General features: G+C 39.4%; 1 non-coding gene across 1 annotated transcript in view; it reads left to right on the forward strand.

The window, feature by feature from the left end:
* The window catches only part of LOC110203190 (uncharacterized), a 531,275-nt gene that overhangs the window by 248,076 nt on the left and 255,584 nt on the right, over positions 1–27,615 (forward strand). The gene's annotated exons all lie outside the window — the stretch shown is intronic.

Here is a 27,615-nt window from a genome sequence, read left to right on the forward strand (position 1 = left end):
TAGGCAGTGCAATGGATAAGAGCATCAGCCCTGGAGTCAGGAGGACCTGAGTTCAAATTTGCCCTCAGACACATAACACTTACTAGGCATGTGACCCTGGGCAAGTCACTTAACCCATTGCCTATACCAAAAGAGAGAGGAGAGAGAGAGAGAGAGAGAGAGAGAGAGAGAGAGAGAGAGAGAGAGAGAAAGACAGACAGAGACAGAGAGAGAGAATTGAAGTAGGAAGAAACCTGGGTTTAGTCCTGCCTCTGACCCATACTGGGTCAGTCTGGGCAAGCCTAGGAAGACTGGGCAAATTTTTCATTTCTCTGGCCATAGGTTCCTCATCTATAAAAAAAAAAAAAAGGGTAAAAATAATACTTGCTCAAAATGTTGTGGTGAAGATCAGATTGGATGATATGTGTAAAGTGTTTTACAAGCCTTAAAGTGTTATAAAAATGGCACCTATTACTGATATTCTGGGAAACATTAAACATTTTCCTAGTTTTTCTTGTTGCTTAGTAGTGTCCTATTCTTTGTGACTTCTTGGCAAGGCAACAGGAGTGATTTGCCATCTCCTTCTCCAGTTCATTACAGATGAGGAAACTGAGGCAAACTGGGGCAAACAAGGTTCAGTGACTTACCCAGGATCACATAGCTCTTAGATGTCTGAGGTCAGATTTGAACTCAGGAAGATGAGTCTTCCTAACTATAAACCTGGCACTGTGTGCACTTATGGCGCCACCTAGCTGCCCTCGTTTTCCTAAACACAACAAAATATCCTAATGTACCCTTTGGGAAAAGAGTGATATGGAACAATGGTGTCAAACTTAAGGATCCTTGAGGCTGCTGATTGACATAGAAAACCACAAGTTAATGTTATCTATGTTGTATTGTATTTTTATTTATTTTGTTAAACATTTCCCAATTACATTTTTTGTTGTAGTTTGTCCTTCTTTCTGGACATCAGGAAGATGGTTCCATGACTTGCAATTGAATTGAATTTAAGCAAGGGAGGGCTGTGCAAGGTCACTAGCCTCACTTTCTCCTCCAGAGCCTGGAAGCACTGGGGAGTTTTGCTGGCCGAGGAATTTGACATCTCTGATGTAGAAGACTTTCTAGCTTCAACTGGATGATTTGGAAAGAGTTTAACTCTAAATCCTTTGAAGCTGTGAGTTACTTGTCAGCTAGGGGGTGCCATAGTGCACAAAGCACTGGTCCTGGAGTTAGGAAGACCTGTGTTAGTGGTTTGACCCTGGGTAAATCACCTAACCCTGTTTGTCTCAGTTTTCTAACCTGTAAAATGGAGATAATAATGGTACCTACCTCATAGGGTTGTTATGAGTATTAAAGGAGATATTTATTAAAAGTACTTAGCACAGTGCCTGACACATAGTAGGTGCTAGACAAATATTTATTTCCTTTCCATTTTCTTTCCCTCTTTTCATTCCAAATTAAAAGATTTTGAAGTGCTGTGAGACAATTAAGAGGCAGCTAGGTGGCGTGGTGGATAAAGCACCGGACCTGGAGTCAGGAAGACCTGTGTTCAAATCCAGCCTCAGAATTTACCATTTGACCCTGGACATGTCATTTAACCCTGTTTGCCTCAGTTTCTTCATCTTTTAAATGAGCTGGAGAAGGAAATGACAACCCACTTCAGTATCTGTACCGAGAAAACCCCAAATGGAGTCACAAAGAGTCAGACAGGACTAATTGAACCACAACAAGACAGTTAAGTAAGTGGGTTGGATTAAATAACTTCCAGGTTTCTTTCAGCTCTCAATCTATGATCCTCTCATCTCTAATATCCTGGGATGTGTTTTGTCTGAGTGTACTTTGAGGAACTGGAGAAGAAAACTGGACTGAAATAACCACAAGAGGTATTCATGTTTGCAAGGCAGCCTAGCCTTTCTGCAGAACATCATTCCTTTTAGAACCCTTGCCAGAGGGGCATCTCGGGTAAGCAGGGTTCTGGTTACTGTCCATCCCACTTGAAGGGAAGTTTGAGAAAAGAAAGGAGTATCCAATCAGGCTTTCAGCCAGCCAGCCACAGACCTGAACAATAGAGAGCTAAGCATAAATGCTGTGGTTGGGCTGAAGACAATTACTCCTCCAAACACAGCTGTCTTGTTCCCAATCGGACACAACTTTCAGCCAAATAATGGGACTATGGAAAACATGGTGAGGAGAAAAAATAGCTGTTTAAACATAAACACGAGCTCCAACACTGAGCCTTCTTAGATTGTTTCCCCGCACCATCAAACAGCACATGTGGTAACTGGGAAAGGATCATATGGATTTCAAAGGCTATATGGTGGCCCATCTGTCAAGGAAGTGATGATTAATTGTATCTGTTATATCAGTTCCCTCTCCAATGGTGGGTTAGGAAACTCAGATGCTCCCCCTCAATCACTCCAGAGTGCTAGATTTGCCTGTGAAGGAATATAGAGGAAATGCAGTCCCATCCCCATCTCTCTATTTTAGGAGTTAAGATCATTTGTGGGAAAACATAGACCTGGGATGGAGTAGGATTTCTTCCAAGAATTCAAGGATCAGAGACCAAATTGAACCATCAGAGTAAGATTATTAATTGAATGACTCAATAAGGGGTGGGTCTGATTTCAGTTCCCCTAGTTCTGGAGCATCAATAGTGTGTAGACATCTGAACCTGGATCTGTGAGTGGCTGTAGAGCCAGTGAGATCTGGTTTCTAATCCCATCTAGCAGACTTTCTAGCAAGGGGAACCTGATCAAGTCACTTAGCCTCTCCAGCTCAGTTTCATCATCTGTATAATCATAGCATCTACCCCACAGGATTATTGTAAAAAGTGAGATAATGTCATAAAATGTTTGCAAATTTTAAAGCATTATACAAGTATCAACCATCATCATCATCCCGTAAAACATTTTCCTTACCTATCAAAGTAGCCTAATGCAGTGGTTGGGAAAAGGATGGTGTTTGAGAGGACTGTAGGGCAATGTAACATGACTTTGCTTATTCTAAAAAAACCCTTATTTTTGTGTAAGCTTTTATTATTATTGTTATTGGGGGCAGCTAGGTGGCAAAATGGATAGACCACTGGCTCTGGAGGCAGGAGGACCTGAGTTCAAATCCGACCTTAGACACTTGACACTTACTAGCTGTGTGACCCTGGGCAGGTCACTTAACCCCAATTGCCTTGCCCAAAAAAAAATTATTGTTATTTCATCAGGGCCTGTATAATAAAAGGAATCAGAGGACTCTACCTCTGATGCTTACTACCTGTGGGTCTTTGGACAAGGATCTTAGGCTCTCTACTTCTGTTTCCTAATCTGCAAAAATAAAGTGGGTCAAACTACATGGTTTTAAGGTCCTTTCTAATCCTAGATCTCAGATCTTAGGATCCTATATTTGCTTTTGTTTTCTAGTAGAGTAATCTCCCTGGTGTAGAGCTTTTCTCTTATTTCAGATTGGCTACTTATTTGGAACCTAGAATTGCAGAGAGCTGTCCAAGGCCTTTGTAAGATGAAGTGACTTATCCAGGGTCACACTTAATAGTGTGCGTCTGGGGTGGAATGAACTCAGATATTCCTGGCTTCAAGGCCAGACCTCTGTCTAATACTCTAAGCCCCTCTAGTCCTATTATTAACACTGTTAAATCATCCCCTAAAGCTCAGAGCAGACTTTCTTTCAAATCTAAGTTACCTTCCATTTCTAACAAGCAGAGATTCTATGATTATATTTCCCTGACTCATCAGATTCATCCCTAGTCAGATCTTACAGCAACAGTTGACTTTTATTTAGCCTGTAAGGTTTGCAAGACATTTTAGAGGCTAAATTGTCCAGGGTCACATAGCTATTAAGTGCCTGTGGTGGGATTAGAATCCAGGTTTTCCTCACTCCAAGGCGACAGTAAGAATTAGGTACAGAGACCAAAGACTGGACTTGATTCCTTTTACATATATGTGAGAAGTCAATTTGGGCCATTTAGGTGACTGCCTTCCCCCTCTCCTGTCAATCATTGTGATGAACAGGGATACAATTCCCCAGGTAGCAGTAAATCTCATCTCTAGCAACTTTGGGAGAAAGAAAATGGCAACTTGTTTTTTTTGTTTTGTTTTGTTTTGTTTTGTTTTTGGGAAGAGACAACAATGACCTGAGCTCTCAGTGTCCCTAGTACCCAATTTCCTAGGCACACATATAGGCATTGTGGAAGCTAAGAGCCTTAGCTCGTTGAAGTCAATTAGTGTATGTTAAGTGCTCACTGCATTGTCAACCCAGTAGGCATCCTTGTGTGTGATACAAAGGCAGAGAATGTACTGTCTGCTCTTAAGCAGTCCATTTTTTGCTGGAGAGATAAAAATAAGAAACATGGAATGATAAGAGAACAGTGCTTACGATCATAGGAATTAAAACTACAACAGACCTTAGAGATCATTGGGTTCAATTTCTTCACTTTTCAGATGAGGAAACTGAGGTCCAGTGAAATGTAGTGGCTGCCTAAGGCCACACAGACAGTAGCAAGAAATAAAGCTGGGATTTAAATTCAAGTACTTTAATATAAATCCAGCCTTCATTCTTTCATAGTAAACTGCTTTCTCATACCTTAAGAATCCATTTAATTCAACAAGCATTTATTAAATGCCTGCTGTATGCCAAGCAAGAGATAGGGTATATAGTGAATGGAGTAATGGACTTGTAGTTAGAAAGACTGGGGTTCAAATCCTACCTCACATACTTAATGCTGGTGTGACAACAGGCAAGTCATTTAACCTCTCTAAGACTCAGGTATCTCTTAGTTACAAGTGTTTGGGACTCAAGGTGATAGAGAGAGGTTCTGTCTATGTTAACAAGACCTTTCATGTATTGTCATGTTTTGCTTTGTTGATGCGTAGGGGTATTGTATTAGACTTGGGATGGAGTAGAATCTAAGTGCCTTAAGAAGTTTCTCAGTATGAGATCCATCTATATTAGACACAGGTAGATCGCACCAATGGTAGACAAAGATCCCACCAATGGCAGACAAAGATCCCACCAATGGCAGACAAAGATCCCATCAATCACAGACAAGGATTGCACCAATGGTAGATATAGATCACACTAATGGTAAATATAGATCCCACCAATGGTAGAAGCAAATTTTGCAAATTGTACATGTAGATCATAGCTCCTTCCCTTAGTAGATGGTTTTTGTTTTTGTTTTGTTTTGTTTTGCAAAAGTAAATTTAAAAGTTTTTTTTAAAACAACACCTAGTGAGCTATTTTTTTTTTTGATGATGAAACTTTCCAGGTGTACCTAGTGTGGTCCACATAAGAAAACATACAGAGCATTGCCAGGCCCATGTTCAGAAACTTTTGAGCTTGGAGCATCTACCAGAGCTTTCTCTCTACTGGCACAGGCTATGGAGCCCCAGGATTAACTCCATGCATCAAATGCATACGAGGTGAAAATAATTGGATACTATATAATTAATCAACAAATATTTATTAAGGGCCTACTATGAGTCACGCATTTTTGCTAGGTCCTGACAACAGAAATACAAAGAAATAATTCATCCTCTCAAGGAGCTTACATCTGATGGGGGAAATAAGGATCTATATGTATGTCTATAGATAAAGATAGATATCTATAGATATACCCATATCTACAAATACACACATATATCTATTTCCATACACACACACACACATACACACACACACACACACACACACACACATATATACGTGTATGGATGTTCTACCAGTCTTAGAGTAGTGACCTATTAATGCTTAAAGCTGCACTGAGACTTTTAGGTTACCTTATATATGTGTAAACAGAATAAGTGCAAGATAGTTATAAATCAAGGACCAGATTGTGCTATACAGATGAATGCAGTTGAGGTTCAGAGTAGGGTGGGAAAAGAAGGCCAAAGTTGTCATTAATGGGACTTTAGCTAGACCTTCGAGGAAGGAGAACATGTGAATGGATAAAGGGGATGGAGACATAATCCAGGCAGGGAAGCAAAAACCCAGAGTCTGGAATGCCCCATGGTATAGGAGGCATGGTTGTACAGTGAAGAGACCACTAACAATGGAGTCAAGTGATATGAGTTCAAATCCAATTTTTGACACTTAGTATCTATTTGACCTGGGTTAAGTCACTTAACTTCCCGAGTCCTCAGTTTCTTCATCTGTAAAATGTGAGGTTTAAATTAGATGGTCTCAGGAGACCCTTCCAGCTTTAGATCATGAGGAAACCAACTTGACTACAATTTCTGGAAAATGGTAGGAGATACAGTGAGACTAGTCAGTCACAAGTTCCAGTGCTTTGTCTTAAGGAAGGAAAACTGAATTAGAACAAAAACATTTCACCTTTCCACATCCATGGATAGACCAATTAGCTTTAGGCAGTGATGGTCTCTGCAGACAGTTCTGTGCTTTACTCACTGCAACTAATGTCAATGGGAGTGAGGCAAGGTCACAAAAGATGGAACACACAGAGCTTCTCTGATAATGACTGCTGCAGTCAGGATTTCTGGGGATGTAAATTTTATTTCCCCCGCCCTGGGTTGTGGGTGGGAGAAACAGACAGTCACTCTGAGCTCCCTGGCAAATAAATGCCTGCATGGAAGTGATTTCTGTTGAGCAATTTTGTATCTGTTTTTCAATTTTCTGACTGAGATAGGATGGAGGTGTTCAGTGTCCTAAGGGAACAGTGGGAGCATGGTTCTTTGCATTTCTGAGTCTCATTTGTAATCTTACCAGTGCCCAGATACCATCGAGTAACCAAGAGCAAAGAGTATCTCTCCCATATGACCTGCTTCTGTTATTTTTATTGTCATACCAGATGTGTTTGGGCATTTTTGACATTTTAGCTGAATTTTTCTTCTTAATTTAAAACCCAAACTTCTAAATACTGGAAACATTGGTTTTTGGCACACAATAATTGATATTTATAGCCTTTTAGAGTTTGCTTAGTGCTTTGCATATATTATCTCATTTAAGCTTCACAACAACATTGGTGAAAGATTATAGTACTGTGATACACATTTTATGGGTGAGGAAACTAAGGCTCAGATTACTTAAATGATATGCCTCATAGTATCACAGCTAGTACCAGAAGCAGGAATAGATCCCAGGTCTTCCTGACTCCAACATCAACATTTTGTGAATTACATCACATGCACCAAAGAGGGAATGCAGGGAAATTTTTATTGGTATTTGTATCTTTGCCACTCCTAGTCCTGTCTTTTTGTCAGGGACTGCAGTGACTGTAGGAGGTATATACTCCCTCTACGTGAGTCAAAAACTCTAATACTCTTCCTATTCCGCAAAATTCCTGAAGGCATATGGTCAGAACCTTGGGACACATCTGTTAAAAGGTTGTCAACATCTGTCCTAATGACTTAAAACATTCCACGTTGTCTGGGTGGAAATGACTTTAGATGATGCTTCTGTCTGGAGAGTTCCCCAAAGGTATGCTATGTTGGCAACTCTCTTAATAAGTATAGATTTTATGAATCTGGTTCCATTGGTCATATTTAATTCCCAGGTTGGAAGATGTTTCTCCTGCTCAACTGTTCATTTACTCAGAAATTATCTTTATCCATCTGTCTACCTATTCAGGCAATCAACAAGAATTAATTATGTGCCTACTATGTATCAGGCACATGTTAGGCACTGGTGATAAAAAACACAAAAGCAAGATAGTCCCTGTTTTCAAGGAATTTTCATTTTCTAAAGAAAGGTTGGGGCATGCAACATGATCACAGGTAAGTAAATACAAGCTTTGCATGGAATAAATCTGGAGAAATTGGAGGAAGTAGCTAGCAACCGGGGGAATGAGGAAAGGACTCTTGAAGGAGGTAGGTATGGCTTAAAGGCAGCTTATAGTTGAGATGGAGAAGAATATTTAGCAGTCATGGAGGCATAGACTGTGTAAAGTCACAGAGGTGGGAAATATCACATATGAGAACAACAAACAAGGGTGTATGGCAGGCACCTAGATCATGTAGGTGGAGTAATGTGTAATCAATCAGGTTGGAAAGATAGAAAGGAGGCAATTAGAACAGGCTTTAAATGCCATCACCAGCTTTCTTTGGATATTGGAGTTTCCAGGTTTTTCTGATGTTCAAAAGGACTTCGACTTTAAAATTATAATCTAAGGAGGCTTCTTCTTCTTCTTCTTCTTCTTCTTCTTCTTCTGCTTCTTCTTCTTCTTCTTCTTCTTCTTCTTCTTCTGCTTCTGCTTCTTCTTCTTCTTCTTCTCTTCTTCTTCTTCTTCTTCTTCTTCTTCTTCTTCTTCTTCTGCTTTCTGCTTTCTTCTTCTTTGATTTATCAACAATCACTTCCATAAACTTTTGAGTTTTAAATTTTTCTCCCTTTCCCTCCCTGAGATGGTGCACAATCTGATATAGGCTACACGTATACATTCCTATTAAACATATTTTCACATGAGTGATGTTGTAAGTAAGAACTAGAACCAATAGAAGGAACTACAAGAAAGAGGAAACAAAACACAACAGAAGAAAACAAAGCAAATAATATGCTTCAATCTGCATTCAAACTCCGTAGTTCTTTCTTTGGATGTGGATGGCATTTTCCATCACGAGGCCTTTGGAGATGTCTCAGATTTTTGCATTGCTGAGAGGGGCTAGTCTATCAATATTAGTCATCACACAATGTGGCTGTTATTGTCCTGGTTCTGCTCACTTCACTCAGTTTCAGACAATACAAGTGTTTCCAGGTTTTTCTGAAGTCTGCCTGGTCATCATTTCTTACAGCACAATAATATTCCATTACATTCATATACCACAACTTGCTCAGCCATTCCACAAATGATGGGCATCCCCTCAATTTCTGATTCTTTGCCACCATAAAAAGAGCTGCTATGAATATTTTTGTGGATGTGGGCCCTTTTCCCATTCGTGTGATCTCTTTGGGATACAGTCCTAGAAGTGCTATTGCTGGGTCAAAGGGTATGCACATTTTTATAGCCCTTTGGGCATAGTTCCAAATTGCTCTCCAAAATGATCCAAATGGATCATTTCATAACTCCACCAACAATGCATTAGTGTTCCACCAATCTGAGGCTTCTTAAAACAAAAACCAAATTTTAAAGAAAAGCGATCAAGTAAACAAAAACTCTACCTCCTTTTCTGATTTCAATAATCCTGACTGAAAAGTCTGTATGTGGTTCAATATATAGCACTGTATACTTCTTTTGCAAAGATGAAAGAGCTGAGTCTTGCTAAGTTTTTCAGAAAGGATCCTCCTGAGAAAAGGTATTTAAGTCAAATTCCCTTCAGAGTTCTCTCAGTAGAAATCAAGATTTCTCAGATGAATTAACCTTCATATAAATATGCTTCTGAAATAGCACTTTTCAGTGTAGGAGTAGGGAGAGAAGGCCAGAGACAATAAAATTTTACAGCGTCCACATCAGGAAATTCAGCCCAGGGGAAGCTGGCTTCAGAAAGAGGATAGTATTTAGGTGGGGGTCACTCACTTATGTGCCTCTTCCTTATGTCAATATTTAAGAAAAGCAGAAGCAACCTAAATATTGCTTATTCTAGACTTTTTGTGATGTCACAAGTAAGAATCACAAACCCAGGTAAGCTTCACCATTGTTTTTGGCTCAGAATAAAATGATAAAAAAATCCAATTTAAGCAATGATGCCCTTGTTTTAAGCAATGAAAGAAGTACAAGACAAATTTGATGGTTTAGCTGCACCATCTTTATTATATTTTCTCACCTTTCTCTTCCCTTTTCTGGGGCATCTAGACCTTTGTCTTTGTTGTTTAGAGAATGGGCATTTCTTTCCTTTATTCCATGATTTCAGTCGAAAGGTTGCTGTGTCATCTTTGTGGCTCTTGATCCCAGGAGAAAAATCATTACCCTGTCTACAAACTGGCTTCTTAATGAGCCACCTAACTCTCCAGGGACTAGGAGGCCATTTGCTGTGGTGGCAGCATTTTGCACAAGAAAGAACAGACCAACTCTTGCTTTGCACTCAAGTCCCTCCATTCAATCTCCTTCCATCCTCCAAGAATTAAAATTTATTCTCTGGATTTAGTGAATCTAAAATTTAGACAATTCTTTTTTTTTTTTAAGACCGTAATTCTTCAAGAAAAGCCAAGGATGGATTTATCTTCTGTCTAATGAGAAGGCACTGGTTACCCATTGAATTTCGGGACTTAGGAGGGACTTTTGAGATCATCCTGTCTAACCTCCTTACTTGACATCCAAGGATGTAGAAGCCTATAGAATGTCTTATCCAAGGTTACACAGCAGGTTAGATTCTAGGCCAGAACTAATATCCAAGTCTTTTGATTTCCAGTCTGATGGATAATGGTCTAGCGCATTTGAAGTTAGAGTTCCTGGGTTTAAATCTTATATTTGTCACTTACTAATTGTGTGACTTTGGGCAGTTTATATAACTTCTCTGGGCCTCAGTTTACTCAGCTGTAAAATGAAGGAGGTGGTTTAGGTGACCTCTAAGTCTCTTTCCAACTCCACATCTAGGCTGCTCTGATCCATCGCATCAGCAATAATTGTATCCAGAAATGTCTGCACACAGTACCCACTAATTAAAGAATCTGTGGCTTCCATAATCGACCTCCCACACAGCTATTCCTTCATTCCCTCTGCAGACCTAACATCCATGTGTTGCTTTGTTTGTATTAGGTGAATTACTGATTGTTTTTTTAAAGTGTGGTTTTAAAGTACAATTAAGTGCTTTCGTAGAATTTTTCTAACATTTGAACCAGAGAATATGAGTTAATGTGATGGAGTGAAAAGAACACTAGGTTACAGTTGAGAAGGGCTGAGTTAGAATTATGGCTCTGTTCATCTGCTTTTGTGTGACTCTGTCAGTTCCTTAATTTCCAGGATCCCCAACTTCCTCTTCTGTAAATGAAGGCATTGAACTAGATGGTCCTTTACTTTTTTTAAAATTAAAAAAAATTTATTTTTGGTTCTTTGATTTTTGGAGGGTTCTGTGAACCTTCTCTTTGTTGCCCTCCCCAACTTTGCCTACAATAAAGGTCACAGGTCCTCTGGGCTTTGTTTCCTCTGAGAGCTCCTCATTCTTCTCACCTCCTATTGACTTTCTACCACTATAGATAGGGTGATGGTCTATATTTCTTATAAGGTCATAGCTTTAAAACCAAAAGGGAACTTAGAGGCCAATGAGTTCAACCTCCTCTTTTTACAGAAGAGGAACCTGGAGCTGAGAGAAGTTAAGTCAATTGCCCAGGGTCACACAGCTAGCAGGTGTCTGAGGTAGGATTTGAACCCAGGTCTTCCTGTCTCCAAATCTAGTGCCCTATCCTCTACTCCACATTGTCAATCATATGACTAAGATGGAAAAAGAGGATAGATACAACCATGGCCCAGCATCTAGCACAGTTATCCCTTCCACATTGCTGGGGTTAGGGGCATGGCACCCCAACAATCTAGAAAATTATAGAAAATTTTTTGGCCCTCTCTTCATACTAGAGAAGAAATCTGAATTTTTTCTTTTTTTAATGAGGTGTTTACAATATTAAAATATAAAATATATAAATATTATACAATACTAAACATGAGTTTTATGCATTTCTGAGTTTCTAGACATTTTTCTGTGTCATCTACTCCTTTGTGTGTCATCTTCGGCATCCACAAAACTCTACCCAAATTCCCATTTCATTTATGTTGATCCACAATATATTGAGACTGTGATGGGGACTGTCACGATGTGGAAGGGATAATTGTAGTATATACCTGTAGTATGTAAGTACTGATTGATTGATAGATAACTAGGGAAAGAAAATATTTTGACTTGATTTTCATTCTCCCAAGATCCCTGCGTCTATATCTCAAGTGTCCCACTCTGCTCACTCTAGATACTAGAACTGCTTGTTGTGACTCTGGGGCCATGTCACCCACAGCTCAGGCAAAGTAACGGGATTGTAGATCCAGAGGAATGACACTCACAAGGCATCTGATCCAACCCCCTCATACTATGAGCCCCAGGGAGATTAAATGATTTACCCAGAGTCACAAGACAGTAATTATCAGAGATGGAATTTGAAACCACTTCCTCTGACTCCAGAGAAATTGCTTTTTCCACAGCAACACATTGGGATTCTTCAAACAAAGGGCCTTGTGTTCCAGATCACTGAGTACAGTATGAAGCCTGGTTATGGGATCATAGAGATAGTAGGATCATAGCTGGAAGGGATCTTTGAGGTCATTTAGTCCAGCCTCCTCATTTATGAGAAAACAGACACCCAGAGGCGTTAAGAGATTTACCCAGCATCTTCCAAGTAACAAATGGCGGAGTCTAGATTCAAACTCAGGTTATCTGACTCCAAATTTAACAATATTTCCACTGTACCATTCTCTTCCCTCCCTCCTCCTGTCCCCAAACATGGATTTCCTGAAAGAGAGGAAGAAAGTCAAAGTAATGATGGCTTAATTAATATGAACATATAGCATTTTGGTACTGCGGTTATAGCATCTATACAAGAACTGATCTGGAAAGAAAGATGTGATGCTGAATGGAATAATTGAACTGTTAGCTGAACTGTAATTCAGCAGTTAATCACTTTTTGAAACCTGCATCTCAATTCATTACTCCATCCGTACATTGTTGTAATACAGAGCAGCTTAGCTAATTAGTAAACAGGAATACAGTGCAGAAAAACCACTAGTGATGGGGAAAGATATTTGAGCTGAGGTTTCATTATGGCTCATTGGATTTTTGCTGGATAGGTGGTATACTGATGAAGGATTAGTCAGGTACTGGAAAGACAGGAGCAATGCTGGGAGGATCACAGTTTTTTGAGAGTACTTTACTGTTTAGGAGATATTTTCCTTTAACCCCCTGACATTGGTAGTAATACTTATTATCATAATCATTGCACAGATGAGGAAAGCGAGACTTGAATAGAGTAAGTGTCTTAACTGGGTGATGGACAGATATCAAGCATCAGAACTGCAACTTGAACCCAGGTCGCCTGACGTCATGCCTGGTGCTCTGTCTATTAAAGAATACTGCCTTTTAATTTCAGCATGAGCCCAGTTTCCTTTTGGTTCCTGGGGGCTCTGCTGCTCAGAATCTACATGTGTTAAGGTGTTACAAGCTATTTTTGTACCACTTGTATCCTTCCTAGTAGAAGGTAAGGACAGGTAGGTGGTGCAGTACATGGAGTGCCAGGCCTGGAGTCAAGAAGACATCTTCCTGAGTTCAAATATGACCTCAGATGCTTCCTAACTGTGTGACCCTGAGCAAGTCACTTAACCCTGTTTGCCTCAGTTTTCTCATCTGTAAAATGAGCTAGATAAGGAAACGGCAAACCACACCAATATCTTTGCCAAGAAAACTCCAAATGGGGTCATGAAGAGTCAGATGCAACTGAAAACAACTAGGCAACGACCAAGTAAAATGTAAGCTCCCTGAAGGCAGGAGCTATTTCTTTTGGGTCTTTATATTCCCAAACCTAGTACAGTGCCTAGCACTAATTGAAATGAACTGAATTGAAACTAAGCTTCTTGAGGGCAGGGATTATCAGCTAAAACCTTCTTAAGGGAAAGAGCTATTAGTTTTTGTCCGTCCTTTCATCTCCAGTGTCCCATATAGTGCCAGACACAATGTAAATGCTTCATAAATGCTTACCGAATTGAATTCTTCTAAATCTACCCAGTAATATCAGGATAATTCAGGGATACACACTGAATGTTCCCTAGGAGCACCACCCTGAAGAAACAGACCATGTCAAAGCCCACGCCAATATATAAACCAGGTTATGTATGTTCATTTCAACTCATGTCTGTGAGTTGAAGACTAAAACTACAAAAGAGTTTTGTGAGACTAAAACTACAAAAGACACCCAGTGCGACTAATTATTCTGCCCAACATGGGGTATGGAATAGGGCACTAACTTGGCATGTAAAGAATATGAATTCTAATCCAAAGAGCCTGCATTGTAATCTAGGTGTTGCCCCAGATGGATTTTTGTGTGGCTTTTTGTGTCATTTTCTTTCTTTGGGCCTCACTTTCCTTATTTATTAGATAAAGTTCTAGAATGATCTCCATGGTCCTTTCTATTGCCTACATTCCTTGATTCCAATGTGCCATGGAACATTTGCCCAGACAGCATCTGTTTTTGGTTGAAGGAGCAGCAAACATGGCAGTAGGATGAAAGAGGGATTTGTGGCAAGATTTGATTTAATAGAAAGAAATTAACACTGATTTGAGGGTGGAGGAGAGACAGAATTTAATGAGGTAGAGTTAGAGAGACAAGAGTTTCCAAAGGACAAGGACAATGAGGAAAAGATCTAATGTGGCCAGAAGACACCAGTGTAAAATATCACCTGAGTAGGGGAGCCCATGAAAAAGGAGGCCTTTTTCTGCTAGAGATGTCTTTATTTTGCAATTAACAAAAGAGTAAATGGGCCCATTCTGAAAACTTGGCTTAGGGGCCTGGATTTTTACTGATACCACTGCAGAGTGGATATGGGTAGATGAGTGGCAATGAAGACATTTGCCAAGATGTGGAGAATGAAATTTATGTAGAGATAATGTTAGTCCATGGCATGCATGTGAAGGCAGATATAGAAGGTGGTATTTTGGAAGATCCCTATTGATTATAGAGAATAGACCCTTGTGAAAAGCAGCATGGTAATTCTGGGAATGCTACTGGGAGAATATGGTTGACTATTGTGGGTACCTGTGGATGTCATGTCATTGGACTTTGACTCCAAGGACTAGGCCACAAGGCCTTGCTTAGTTCTTATGCTTATTTTGATTTCAGATTATGGTTTCGTGTCAGGCACTAGAGTAAACGACACTGAAAGCTATTAATGTAAATTAATGATTGTCCTGCTGGCTTTGTTACAGTTTACGCAGATGAGGGATTAGTAAATGCATCATGCCTGGGAAATTTTCATGCATTAAAAATCCTCATCATTGCTGGTACACTGTTGGCCTCCTTCAGGGGTCCACGAATTAAAAAATTATCACTCACCCATTGCAACTGGTACCTGATATCAACCTGATATAAAATGAGATGATGGATGGGAAGGCACTTAGAAAAGTTTAAAGTCCTCTACACACAAAAGGCAGAAATTATTAAAATAATACTTTCAGATCCAAGTCCTCAGAGCTTCAGAAGATACTAAAACGCGTTATTTCAGTGATGGGTGCTATTGTGGCTCTTGAACACTTCTGTACCTCTGGTCCTTTTCCTATCTATCAAAAAGTCAGTCTCCTGACTTACAAGTAGGTCAGGTTACAAAAGTACATTTGAAAGTCCTTAGTGTAAATCTTTTGCATCCAGAAACTAGATTTTCTGAGTTATAGTTCTGGGATTTCTTGCCATAAAAGAATCGAGTTTCCGGGAAGGTAGGGGAGTGCTTTTTGACCTTCTATATTGGAATCTTATTTGTTGGGCAAGTATTTATTGAACGCTTGGCATGTGTATATACTTGGGCTAGGTCAGTCTGTGAGAGGGTATGAGATGCATCCCTCCCCTTGAAGAGCTCATAGTCTTGAGAAAAATTGTCCAGGGATTGCTATGTAATCCGGGAAGGTTATGATCCTCAAATGTTCCCCTAGTCAAACCAAATCATTAGTCCTCTCTTCTTTATCCACTTGGATAAGTTCTAGAGAGGCCTAGGTCTCCAGTGAAGAATGTATATTTTTCCCCATCAGGTTTGTAGGCCATGTTTTTGGAAGTATCTTACTTTGCTTAATCACCACCAGGCAGAATTGGTAAAGGTATCTTCAGTGCCCTTTTGTACCCCTTTTTATCTTGTCATACCCTTTGTCTTCTTACCCCTCATCCTATCTTTATCAGTAGGCTTCAGGAGCCTGGAACTATTTGCTTGCTCCAAATTATACCTCCATCTGCAGGCTTCAGGTCCCTTGATCTTTGGGGTATTTTTATTTCTTCTCTCCATCTTTTTTTGAGCACAGGATTCCTTTTTAAAATTTTCTTGTGCCTGATCCTTCCTCTTTCCTTTCAGTTCATTATGCCCCTCCAGTCTGCCCACTAGTTCAAGGATATTTATTTTTCCCTTCTCTCCCTTCAAAGTTTACTAGTTCTCAGTTCGACTCTTTCAGGCCTCTGCTAAGTGACTATGGTTAATTTATATTAACGTGTTAATGACACAAAATGGTGTGGTGTTTCCTCCGGATGGCATTTTCATGTAACAATATTTTTTAGGCACCTTTGTACATTTAGCGGAAGAGCTAATTTGAGGCAAGGCACTTTCCTTAATTTCTCTCAAATGACTTTACCTAGATGGTCAACTCCACTCCCTGCTTGGTAGCTAGAGATCACTGAATCCAACCTTTCCTGCAACAGATGAGGAAACTAAGTCCTATCAAAATTAAATGACTTACTCAATATTAAGTGACAGAGCTGGAATTTGAACCCAAGTACACTAACTCCAAATCCAATACTCTTTCAACCGTACCATATGATGACCAATTCTTATTATTCCTGAAGAAAACACACAAAGATTAAAAACCAAGCTAAGTATATTCCTTGCCCTTCTGTTAGGTCAAAAACTCTTATTTCTTCAAATATTTATTCACGAGAATGCACCGTAGTGGAAAGGGTGTAAGATTTTAACACTTGGCAGAAAGAAATTGAGCTGATGGATGCTTCTGTGAGGATCACAGATTTCCTTAACCATAATTGACAGTCACACATGTAAACAAGAGAGTGGCTCAGCACAGTTGAAATGTTAATAGATACTATTTTTATGGAAGAAAGACTCAACAGTAATTACTTCTGTTTTGATAAAAAAAAAAACCCTTTTCATATTTCTGCGGTGTGTGTGTATGTGTGTGTCTGTGTGGGTGGGTGAAGGGGCAGAGGAATGGACATCTGGCCATTTCTGGTGACACGTGTACTCTGGACTCTTGCTGAAAGGTATGTGTGAATTGTTAAGTGAGTAATATTCTGTATTTAAATAATGGATAGAGTATTGCTTAGTCATTTCAGGTGTGTCTGATTCTTCATGACCCCATTTGGGGTCATGGCAAAGATACTAGACTGATTTGACGTTGTCTTCTCCAGCTCATTTTACAGATGAGGAAACTGAGGTAAATAGGATTAAATGACTTGCCCAGAGTCACACAGCTAGGAAGCATCTGAGGGCGGATTTGAACTCAGGAACAGGAACTCCAGGCTTGACACTCTATCCACTGCTGCCCTTAGTGGATAGAGAGCCAGCCACAAAGCCAAGAAGACCCAGATTCAAATGCTGCCTCTGACATACTGACTCTCAGTGTTCTAGGCAGCTCTGTAAAATGATAAATTGTAGAAAAGGTGCCAATCTGCATTGGCAGAAAAGAGTTTCTGCACACTATGCCAATGGGATGAAGGGTCCAATCCCTATTCTTCTCTATATCTGTATCTGTATATCATAGAATTCTCAGACTGAACAATACCAGGGTCATCTGGTCTATACCTCCACCTACAGATATTGCTAGATTGTAGCCAGAGAGAACCTGTATCTCTTTGAGGAAAAAAAGATTATAACGTCTGCTTTTAAAAATGAACCAAGTGCCCAGTGAAGATGTTTCCAGACTTGTTTTCAATGTGAAGGAGGACTCAGTGGCACTGAAGCCTTTTCAATCAGCGTTTTCCCCAGTGGGGAGCTATTGAATGTACCAAATTATGTCTCAGATATACAACCTTACTTTGCAATGGAGTGCATTAAAAATACTTACTTGAAGAGCTCAGACTTGTTCCATATTGTGTGCTGTGAATTTTTTCCCCTCCAAGATGGCTCAGGAGTGTTTAGATTTGGATTAGTTTTTCCCCAGGTGAAAATACAAATGAATCTTAAAAAATGTTTTTATGCAGAACCACACTTGGGTTACAGGCATCAGGGAATCCCAGCCTCATCCTTGGGTAGCTTGCATTATTTCTCAGATAAAGATATACGGAGCCTTTAATAAATGTGTGGCAACCAGCCTTGCTCTCTGTTTCATTAGGAAACCATACAAAGTATATGTGATGGGATCCATTGCAATTCTCTCCTGAGCTCAGATGAATTGGTCTCATAACCAGTCATGGGGGAAAGAGAAAAGAAAGAAGGTGGGAGTAGTGAGAGAAGCAGCTGCTTGCGTCGGATAATTTAACATCTAAAAACCCCTCCCAACTCCAAACCCCCAATTTCTTATGCCCATTAAGGATATTACCTTCCTGATTGGAGACTCAGAAATTGATGCACTGCCCTTGGTCCTATTATGTTTTCAAACTTTAATTAAGTTTATGCCCTCTTCCACCTGGACCTCATAAATTATTAGCCTCCAAATAAGTCATTTGTTATGGAACATCTCTTATGAGTAGATTCATCTTCAGAGCAACATTATCATTTCCTAAAGATTGGCCTTAAATCCGTCAGCCCAATAAAGGCTAAAGTGCCTCTTGTTATTTTGACATATTATCCATTGGGATTATTTTTCGATGGGCTAGTGACTAATACATTGAGTTATCACAAGGTATGAGCATGCAACCTCATTATTAGTTTTAAAAATGATGCAATGGGTGATTAAGGAAAATTAAATTAAGGCTACAGTGTCTGTCAGGAAGGCTCCACCATTCTTTAATTGTGAAGGGATGAACATCTCTGCCTAAACTGAGGCCACTCCTGACATGAAGATATTTTGTGAATTGAAAAGGGGGATAATGACTGCACCTAAGGAACTGAGAGATGAGCTGGATGCCATTTCTTCAGGTTGCTCTCTTGGGATCCCTTGGTATTGGTATTTCCCTCTGCCTGCTAATTTCGGGGTGGTATCAGGACAGATTTTCTCTCAACCCTTACTATCCCTCAAGCAAAATTTGTCATCGTGAACCAAGATTGTCAATAGGAGATGCAATTCTGTGGCTCCTATAGTTTTGCTTTTCCTCTTGGTCTCATGAAAATCACCTAATTAGGAGTTAGGAGAGCTGAATTCTGGGCCAAGCTTAGTTGCTATCTGTGTGACACTGTCCTAATCAATGTCACACAGAGATCTCTGGGGCTCAATTTTCTTTTCTGTAAAGTGGTGAAACTAATATCTGTTCTACTTCACTCATAAGATTATTGTGAGGATTGAATGAGATAATACAATGTGAATGGGCTTTGACAAGAACAATGGCCTTTTAAAAAAATGTAATGGTATTAAAGGTGTTGGGTTTGATCCTAGTTTAGAAACCTGGATATTTGTGGGTAGTGGAGGTTAGATGTGATTAAGATCCTATCAGTACCAGAAATTTAGTCTACCTTTCTCCTGGGTGTGCCAGACTCAGGACATGTAGCCGAGGGTGTGGATCCTCGAACGGAAAGATTCATTCTCCAACAACTGAACATTAACTTTCTTGTTGACATTTGTACAGTGTTTGCTACTGTGCTAATAATATATACTGTGTAATATTTGCTAGTTGGTCCAGAATTGTAATTTCACTGAAGCATGGAACTTTTGGTACCCTTCTATCTGAAACTCTTTCTATCACAGCAGATCAAAGCTTCCTCTGGAATTTATGATCTTGGAGAGTTGTCTGGGGACACTGAGAGGTTATATGACTCTGTGTCATATATGTCAGAGGCAGGACTTGAACCCAGATCTTCCAAGGGCTCCTTCACAAAATTACTTTGTATGTAATCTATATATACTTAGGTAGAAATGGTACACACTTAATTTTTAAAAATTCAGTCTTATTTTATTTTCAGTTCTGAATTTCCCCCCACTCTTCTTTTCTCCTCTCCTACCTAATGAGAAGGCAATTAAAAACAAGATCATTACAAATATGTATAGTTATGCAAAACAAACATTCTTGCATACTGTTTTTCAGTCCTATCCAACTGTTTATGACCCCATTTGGGGTTCCTTGGCAAAGATGCTGGAGTCTGCCATTTCCTTCTCCAGCTCATTTTATAGATGAGGAGACTGAGGCAAACAGGGTTAAGTGACTTGTCCAGAGTTACTCAGCTAGTAGTTGTCTTGAGGCCAGATTTGAACTCAGGTCCTCCTGACTCCAGGCCTGGCATTCTATCCATTGTGCCACCTAGTTGCCCCGTAAACAAACATTAGTTATATCCAAAAGAAAAAAAAAGAAGAAAATATGCTTTAATCTGCACTCTGAGTCCACCATCTGTCTATCTGGATGTGGACAGCGTGTTTTGTCGTGGTCCTGTAATTGGTGGAATTGTAATTGTTCACCGTGTAGATGATCAGTTAGTAAGTCCTTCAAGTTGATTATCTAGGGGCAGCTAGGTGATGCAGTGGATAGAGCACCAGCCCTGAAGTCAGGAGGACCTGAGTTCAAGTTCGGCCTCAGACCCAAACACTTGACACTTACTAGCTGTGTGACCCTGGAGAAGTCATTTAAACCCAATTGCCTAAGGGGGGAAAAAAACCAAAGTCGATTATCTTTACAATATTCTTGTTAATATAGAAATTGTTCTCCTGGTTCTACTCACTTCACTTTGCATCAGGTCATACATGTTTTCTCATTTTCTCTGAAACAATCTCTACCATTTCTTAGAGCCCAGTAGTATTCCATCACCTTCATATACCATAACTTATTCATTCATTCTCCAATTAATGAATATCCCCTCAACAAACAAACAAACCTGCTAAAGATATTTTTGAACATATTTTTCTTTTTCTCTTTCGTTGATCTCTTCTCTGGGTCAAAAGATGTACAATTTAATAGCTTTTGGGACATAGCTCCAAATTGCTTTCCAAAATGGTTGGACCAGTTAATGGCACATACTTAAGTGGTAACTAGAATGATCTAAGAATGATTCTAGCTATGTTTACTATTAATAATGAAGTTGTATATTTGCATATTAAGCTTTAGTAGTTTAAAACTGCATTAAGGAATACCCTGCATGCTACATGATGTCTTCTCAGATAAAATGTAAGCTTCTTGAGAGCAAGGACTGTTTCATTTTTGTCCTTATAGTCCCTATGTCTCCCACAAGCCTGGCATATAGTAGGTACTTAATACATGCTTGTTGAGTGATTTTACAGATGAGAAAACTGAAGCAAGGAGAGGTTATATCACTTGCCTATAGTCTGACAGCTAGTGTCAGAAATGGTATTCAAAACTAGATCTTCATAACTGCAAGTCTACAATTCTTTCTAACACACCATTTTGCACTGATAAAGGCAGGCTAATCAAGGAGCTATGTCCTCACACCAATCTCCTGATGTTCAACAGTAAGGGGATTATCCCTATTTTAGAGCCAGGGAAAGTTACTAGGCCTCTGAATCACTTAATATCAATAAATCAACAATCATTTACTGAGCACTGACTATCCTAAGCGTTGTGACAGATACAAAAGGCTTGGGGAAGACAAAACTAACATAACTCTTTGTAATCTGAGACTGAGTACTGGTGTCATAATTAGTCACTCAATAAATGTCAGTTGACGATAGGGATGCCTAAGCAATTTTTGATCAGTTTTCAGTCTCTTAAAGCATTCTCATATACCTGTATCTGTATCTATATCCATTTGGTCCTCATAACATTTAAAGTAGACTGGGCAGGTATTACTGGGCAGCTAGCTAGTACGGTGGATAGAGTCCCTGGGCCTGGAGTCAGGAAGACTTGAGTTAAAATTCAGCCTCAGATATTTATTAGCTATGTGACTCTGAGAAAGTCACTTAACCTGTTTGCCTCAGTTTCCTCATCCGTAAAATAAACTGGAGAAGGAATTGGCAAACCACTCCTGTATCTTTACCAAAAAACCCAGAACGGGATTGTGGAAAGTTGGACACCACTGAAATGACTGAACAATATTATTGGCTCTTATTGTATAGAAGAGGAAACTGAGGTTCAGAGAGGTTGTGACTTTACTACAGACATACTTCTAGTAAGTGGTAAAGGTAGGATTAGAACCCAGGATTATTTGACCCATAGTCCAAGGCCCTTTCCACTAGAACTATACAACAGTCAGATTACACAGAACTGAAGTTCAGTGCAGTGGATACCTAGTATGGTAAAAGCCAAGGACACAAAGGTTCTAGATTAGGCTTTGCCTCTAAATAGCCACATGACTTTTGGCAAGCCATTTCACATCTCTGGTCTTCAGTTTCCTCATTGTAAATATGATATGATTGGTCTAAGATCCTTTCTTGCTCTAGACATTTGTGATGCTATGATTCTATGAGGACTCTGGGAGTGTCAAAGTCCACAGTTGCAGGGGTAGTAACTAGGAGGCTCTGAGAAGGATATCAGTTATGTTTATTATTAATAATAATATTTGGCATTTATATAGAACCTAACATTATTTAAAAACTTTTCATATTTTATTTGTTTTAAAAGTATTAGTCTTGCTATATTTTTTTTATATAACCTTTCTTTCTAAATATATCATATTCCTCCCCTGCCCAGGGAGCCTTCTCTCATAAGCAAGAACAACAAGAAAGAGAGAAAAAAAGCAATTCAGAAATACTCACCAACACAATTTGCTTCTGTATATGCTGCTTCATGCTTATAGTTCCCCAGCTCTTTAAGGAATGGAGCAAGAAGCATTTTCTAGTGTCTTCTCCAGGGCCAAATTTGCTAATGATAATTACAGGACATTCTTTTTCTGTTATTGTTGTTTAGTCATTTTCAGTTGGTCCAACTCTTCATGACCCCTTTTGGGGGTTTTCTTGGCAAAGAAACTGGAGTGGTATGCCATTTCCTTCTCCAATTCATTTTACAGATGAGGAAACTGAGGCAAATGGGGCTAAGTGACTTGCCCAGGGTCACATAGCTAATGAGCTTCTGAGGATGGATTTGAACTCAACTCCTTCTGACTCCAGGCTTGGCACTCTATCGACTGTTCCGCGTAGATGACACATTCAATTTTATTACTTTGTTTTCCAAAGTGACTTCATTTTATAAAGCTGTTTCTACTATTTTATTCAATCCTACAGTCTTATGAAGTAGGTACTATAGTTGTTATTACCAACCACATTTTACAGGTGAGGAAACTAAGGCTCAGGCAGATGAAGAGATTTGCTCTTAGTCATAAACCTAATAGATGTTGAATGCGGGAAGATACAATGCACACCTCTTCTGAGCCAAGTGCCCCTTCCACTATAACCTGCTCCCTCTTTATTCCATGTGTCTTTTATCTCATTTTTGATCCTCTGAAGAGGGATAAGATTAGCAAGTGTATAGCTCTAAGAAGAGTAATGGAGATGAGTTTCCTTTTTAGTGTAAAGCTGAGGTTTTATAATACAGCATCAAAGAGCTACATTTTTGGTTTTGGCTCACCGATAGAACTTTTCAGGATTCATCCTGATGCTTCACACCCTTGTACACCTAGCAAAAGATTCTGGGACCAATATATAAAAGCTCCTAAGATAATGAGTTCCCTATCACTGGTGGTCTTCAAGTGAAGTCAATATAGCCACACTTGGAGGTGTTATGGAGAAGACTTTTGGCATGGGGTGGACTAGATGACTTCCAAGACCTCCTTCCAACTCTTAAGAATCTGTGATTCTGTGGGTTTTCAAAGTTCTTGAGTGATCCTTGGTGAATGAGGCTATGTCTAAGAGGATGGCTGTCCCACAAATCACATTAGAAAGATTCGCCAAGTATTGTCATCTTCATTACAACTATTATATACAGCATGTGTATGGCCGAGTTAACTTTAAATGCACACCCATTTTTTTTTCTGTGACTATGACTGCAACTCTGAATATTTATATGTTTAGAAATAAAAGTGCATCAGCTGCATGTCAGCATAAACTCCCTTCTTGCTCTGGAAGACATAGCTCTCCATGCTCAACGTCTGCAAGGAAATTCACAGATTCTGTGGCTATCAGACTCCTTTCCCTCAGCTCACAATTCTCATTTGCATGGGTCTGAGTTGAGGGTAAAAGCACTTTGGGGAACTAACAGAAAATTAGATACCACCAGGTTGAGTTCTCAGTCTGACTTAATCTTAATGCAATGTGGAAGAGTTGTTCCTGTTTATCTAACTCTTGTAGCTGACGTTAGAGCTGTTAGAAATGCAGTTTGGGTATGAAAGGAAGGCAGCTTAGGAGGCTAAACTTAGCACCTGAGCCACTTTCCCTGTTAAGGAGAATTTAATAGATGTGTATCTCAGCAATGAGGATATATGTGTTTGGCATGACAATTCATGTTGTTTGCCAGAAATGAATACTTTTTTTTTTTTAATCTGGAGTTAGAGCTGGCAGCAAACTGTGTTGGAGTCAAAATGATGTCTGTCCTATCATACTTATTAGGCTCAGGGGAATTTGTATTTGCAAGAAATAGAATCCAAATAAAGCTTTGCCAGACAAAATTATTGGACTATACCTCAGTCTTTTTTTTTAAAAAAAAAAAAGATCTGTTCTATGAGTATAGGAGCCCTCTATGTAAGGAAAAGAAGCAGGATTTTGCAGTTTCCATAGCTCCTCAGTCTGCAACCCCTTGGTATTAAGTTGGGCTGGAGCCAAGCTATGGTGCTATATTGCTGTGTTTTAGTTTCCATCTCTACAAAAAGTAAGGGGAAAGCTCAGCTACTACTCCAAAGGTACTGAGGGCCTAAGAGTTCCTTGGCAATTGTGTGAACAAGATTCCATAAAAATAACTTTCTCTACTTTCTAATTGTTAGGCAGTTAGGTGGCACAGTGGATAGAGTGCTGGGCCTGGATTCAGTAAGGGTCATCTTCCTAATTCAAATCTGGCCTCAGACACTTAATAGATGTATGACCGTTGGCAAGCCTCAGTTTGCTAATCTCTAAAATGAGCTGGAGAAGGAAATGGCAAACCACTCCAGTATCTCTGCCAAGAAAACCCCAAATGGGGTCATGAAGAGTCAAACACAACTGAAGAACTCTCTAATCACCTTTGCTAATGAGGTGGGTGGTGGGGGAAAAAAGTAATTATGGGCACACTTTGAGACTAGGCCTATAAAACTAATATAGTAGGGTGTAGCCTGGTCGATCACTGCATCTGATATATTATCCACAGTTAGATGGCTGAGAATGACAACACTTGATTTGGCTATATCATTCATTTGACAAACTCCTACTATGTGTGCTAGGCGCTATATTATTAATAGAAGCTAGAACTTATATTCTCTGCCTTAAGCAGGACAGTCACTGCGATCATGGCTCTTAGCTGTCCCTTCCTTACTCTCCTTGAATTTTGTGGAAGTTTCTCTGGACAAGAGTTTTGTGTCTGAAAGCCTTCATTCACAAATCCTTGAAAAGGTGACTGGAATTGGATTTAAGGGAAGACAACATTTTTTTATCTATCTATTCATATTCATCAACAAGCTCCTACTATGTGCCAGGAATTCTACTAAGTGCTATATTCTTAATAGAAGCTAGAACTTATATTCTCTGCCCTGAGCAAGACTGTTGCTTGGATCATAGCTCTTAGTTCTCCCTTCTTGACTCCCCTCCTTGAATTTTGGGAAAGTGTCTCTTGATGGGAGCTGTGTGCTAGAGTTATAAAGACAAAAACAAAACAGTTCCTGCCCTCAATTGGAGTGTATTCTCTTCAGTGAGAAACATGTGCATCAGTCATCAAGCATGTATTAAGCACTTTTTCCCATGCTAGACATAGGAGATGTTGTTCAGCTGTGTCCAACTCTTTATGACCTTATTTGGAGATTTCTTGGCAAAGATACTGGAGTGATTTGCCATTTCCTTCTCCAAGTCACTTTATAGATGAGGTAACTGAGGCAAACGATTAAATGAATTGTCCAGAGTCACAGAGCTAGTGTTTGAGGTCAGATTTGAACTCGGGTCCTCCTGACTCCAGATCCAGTATTCCATCTCCTATACTGCTTTAATCATAAGGAAAATAGATAGTAAAATACATACAAAGCATTTACGGTGGGATAAGAATAGGGGACTTGCAACTAGAGCAATGAAAAGCACAAGAACAAAAATTGAGTAACAGAGGCCAGATATTTTTTAAGTACTCACAAAGAAATTTGAGGGGAAATTGAGTAGGGCCCATAGGTCAGTAGGTGGATTACCTTTATACTAACTTTATAGGAGGAATAGAATAAGATCCACATTGGATGGCCAAGCCTAATGGATTTCAGTTCCATCATAGGAAAAAATCACCACATAAATGAGATTACATACGCATTTGAATGTTGAGTATTTAAGTATACAAAGGGCATATTACGTAGCACCTCACTTTTCGCCCTAAATTTTGGCCTTTTCAAAGCTTTCCTTCAGATTGCCAGACACAAAGGTTTTAAATCTGGAATGAATCTATTCTTCTGACTAAGGAAAGCATCGTCAAGATCATCTAATATGACAGAAATGACTCACATTCCTATAGTACTTAAAGGATTGCAAAGTGCTTCCATACAACAACCTTGTGAAGTAGATAAGTTATCTGGGAGGAAGTATAAGTACATTCCTTTCAATACCAGTATCATTTAGAGCCATCCAAAAGTATAATGGGTTTCCCAGCGGAGGTCTTCAAACAAAGACTAGATGACCGCTTGTCCATCATATATTAGAGGGGATACTTTTTTTACGTACTGATTGTATTAAATGACCACTGAGTTCCCTTCCAAATCTGAAATGCTGTGATTCTGTGAATCATGCTTATCTCTCTGACAAAGTTACAAGCTTGTGGGCAAAACCACTGTCTCATGCTTCTTCCATAGTTCTTTGTACTTAGTTAGTCATCAGTATGCCCTTGTTGATTCCCTTTGCAGGTTATCTGTATAACCTCAAAGCTGGGGTGTTTCTTAGCTGACACATCACAAGATGCTTCCTGTGTCTTAAAGCACTCATCCTACCAAGAATTAGCTTTTCTTATTGGCTCAGTGTTGGATGGTCACCACTCTACTTCTGTTAATATCCCAGTCAAATTGTTCCTCTGTGAATCTGTTCTTTTACTTTCAGCTGAATGAGTTTGTTCCTTTAACCAAATAAAAGGGGATTGACTGAAATGCACATTTCTCATGTAGACATAATAATGTCCTGCATGCAATTACAGATCATTGCCTTAAAGTCAGCATTACTATCTGTGAGACTAAAATGCTTTTATGCCACACACTGAATTTCTCTGTACCTGAAAAGATTACCTAAAGTTCCCTAACTGCCAAGGCTAAATTCATTTATAGATGGAGCATAGGGGTAGATTTTGGTTCTAATCCTAGGGGGAAGTCATTTAACCTGTACCTCAGGTTCTTCGTCTATAAAATGAGGATAATATTACTTGTGCTGTGTACCTTACAGGGTAGTTATGAGGAAAGCACTTTATGAACCCAAATGTGCTATAGAAACTTGGTCTCCTTTTATAATGGGAGTTGAGAATAGGGAGAGGTTACTTCCAGTAAAGGGAAAAGGAAAGGAAATCCTTTATATAAGAGGTGGCATTTGGGTGGGACCATTGGAGGCAGGAAGAAGGGCATTCTAAAGCATTCCAGGTATCAGATAGTGTATGAACCCAGTGATCTGGGATATATCAGCACATTGTCAATCTGATTTTGAATAGAAACATCCAGTTCCATCCAGGTCTGCTGTCTTTGAAACTTCTTTGGGCATTTTTTGTGTTCATATTTAACAAACAAAATACATCACTTTCTTGTTTTCCTTTGGTTACCTAGTGTTGAGTTTTATTAATATTTAGGAAAAGGGGAGGCTCAAAGAAGGTGTAGTGCTGTTTGAAGTGAATAGAACAGTAATAGTGCTTCTG

The sequence above is a fragment of the Phascolarctos cinereus genome, unplaced genomic scaffold (genome assembly GCF_003287225.1).
Source record: "Phascolarctos cinereus isolate Bilbo 61053 unplaced genomic scaffold, phaCin_HiC Scaffold_4;HRSCAF=312, whole genome shotgun sequence".
Taxonomy (NCBI): domain Eukaryota; kingdom Metazoa; phylum Chordata; class Mammalia; order Diprotodontia; family Phascolarctidae; genus Phascolarctos; species Phascolarctos cinereus.